Source organism: Mixophyes fleayi, chromosome 2 (assembly GCF_038048845.1).
Source record: "Mixophyes fleayi isolate aMixFle1 chromosome 2, aMixFle1.hap1, whole genome shotgun sequence".
Lineage (NCBI taxonomy): Eukaryota > Metazoa > Chordata > Amphibia > Anura > Limnodynastidae > Mixophyes > Mixophyes fleayi.
The window spans coordinates 267,443,903-267,446,439 of NC_134403.1; the positions used below are offsets into that span (position 1 = coordinate 267,443,903).

The window sequence follows — 2,537 nt, forward strand, 5'->3', positions numbered from 1 at the left end:
CTCAAATTCATCGGGGGCCGCATCAGCAGTTTGGTCCCCATCAAAGGGCCGGTTGTATCTGTAGGTCTATGTGTCCACTCTTTATTATCATAAATTAATGTCACTGCATTCAATTATTACTGTTTTTTGTAATAATGTAAGTAATAACTAGCTCTGAAAGCAGAAACATAGTCAGAATAATGACAAGTAGATATTCAAATGTACAATTATTGTACAATGTATTGAAAAATGTTTTTTGGTAACAAACATTAATTTTTTTTTAAACATACAAATATTGCCAAACACTGTTTATTAAACATATGGAAAACACAAGGCATTACCTTTTTTTTTAACTTTTCTTACTAGATGGCTGACATCGTTTTCCTAAGGTCAGTCCATCGATGTCTGGCGTTAGGTCTTGTGCTGTAGCAATCCGCAAAACAGCATGGAGGTTATCATCAGTGATGCGTGATCTGAGCTTGGTCTTGTTCAGATTCATGACTGAAAACATCTGTTCACATAGATAAGTGCTCCCAAACATGGCCAGAACACGTGCAGCTTGAAGTCGGAGCTGTGGCATCAAAGCAGGGGGGAGGAGACGGTAAAAGTCGTCGACTGTCGCATCCTGGAACTTCGCTTTCAGGCTGCTGTTGGACTGAAGTTCTATTAATTCCATTTGAAGGTGATGTAGTGCACTGTCAACATCGATGTTGAAGGGATTGGCAAAGCTGGAAAAGGTTAAGTTTTATTCTTTAAAATCAGAAAAGCGTTGATTGAATTCATCAATCAGCCGATTCACTTTGGTACCCAATCGAGCACATGAAAAAGTACCTGGGAATGAGGTTGAAATGCTCTGGCAGATAGGAAAGTGGGCAAGACTGTCTTTTTCAAGCTGTGACTTCCATAGGCGCAGTTTCTCCTGGAAAGCTGTTATTGCGTCATACATTGAGGTTATGACTTGTTTGCGGCCTTGCAGCCTCAGATTCAGTTGGGCGAGATGCTCTGTTATGTCACACAACATGGCAAAATCGCACAGCCAGTTTGGATCTGACAGTTCTGACAAGGGCTTCCCTTTACTTTGCATAAAAAGATTAATGTCTTCCAAAAGCTCAAAAAATCTCTTGAGAACGGTGCTCCTACTCAGCCACCTTACTTCTGTATGGTATGGCACATCTGTATGTTCCATGCTCACCTCCTTTAAAAATTGTTGGAACTGACGATAATTCAGACCCCGTGCACGCAGAAAATTCACTGTTTTTCATGACTGTGGACATTATGTTATCCAGTTGCAGAACCTTGCCACACAGAGCTTCTTGGTGGATAATGCAGTGATAAGTTATCAGCGGCGTGTGGCAATTACTTTTTTCCATTTTCTCTTTTAACAGTCCAACCAAGCCATTTCTCACTCCACACATTGCTGGAGCGCCATCAGTAGTAATTCCCACCAACTTTTCACAAGGTAATTTCATTTTATTTACGGATTCCTCCACTGCATTGAAGATGTCCCTCCCAGTTGTTGTCCCATACATGGCGACCACATCCAAGAGCTCCTCACTGACAGACAAGTCTTCCTTCACACCTCTTACAAAAATAGCTAGATGAGCTGTATCAGTATTGTCAGTGCTTTCATCAACAGCTAATGAAAATGCCACATAACTGCATGTCTCTTCAGCCAACTTTGTTTTAAGATTACAGGCTAGGTCCCTGACTCGGTCTGTGATGGTGTTTCTTGACAAGCTGACATTGTTAAAAGCCTGTCTCTGCTCAGGGCACACCTGTTCACATACCTTCAGCATACACTTCTTTACAAATGCACCTTCTGAAAAGCACTTTGAAGCTCGCGCAATTTCTTCAGCCACAAGATAGCTGGCTTTCACTGCTGCATCATTTTTTGCTGTCATTTTTGAAAAAATATTCCGTTGAGAATGCAGGCTACCTTTTAATTCTTGGACCTTTTGTTGCTTTTCCTGGTGGCTAAAGTTAGCAAATTTGGCTCCATGTTTGGTCTCAAAGTGCCGGCGTAAATTGTATTCCTTCATCACTGCCACTGCCTCATAGCAAATAAGACATACCGGCTTGTCTCTATTAATCACAAACATGTATTCACTTTCCCATCTCTCCTGAAATTGCCTTCCCTCTGCATCAACTTTTCTTTTCTTGGACATTTTTGGGGTATTTGATTGTAGTTTATGGTCCCTATACCACTGTAAAGTGACATGGAAGTGGTCAGTATATCCAAAGTTTACCGCTCCACCTGCCTTATATGTGCCCAGCCATCTGCCCCCTTTTAAAGTGCCCAGCCATGTGCCCCCTTTTATAGTGCCCATGCCCAGCCATCTGCCCCCTTTTATAGTGCCCAGCCATGTGCCCCCTTTTAAAGTGCCCAGCCATGTGCCCCCTTTTATAGTGCCCATGCCCAGCCATCTGCCCCCTTTTATAGTGCCCATGCCCAGCCATCTGCCCCTTTTATAGTGCCCAGCCATGTGCCCCCTTTTATAGTGCCCAGCCATCTGCCCCCTCCATTTACTTTACTTACCTTTTACTTCTTTCTTTCTTTT

At 42.6% G+C, this 2,537-nt stretch overlaps 1 pseudogene; it reads right to left on the reverse strand.

The window, feature by feature from the left end:
* Positions 1-328: 328 nt before the first annotated feature.
* Positions 329-2,296, reverse strand: LOC142139927 (general transcription factor II-I repeat domain-containing protein 2-like; annotated as a pseudogene).
* Positions 2,297-2,537: the final 241 nt, after the last annotated feature.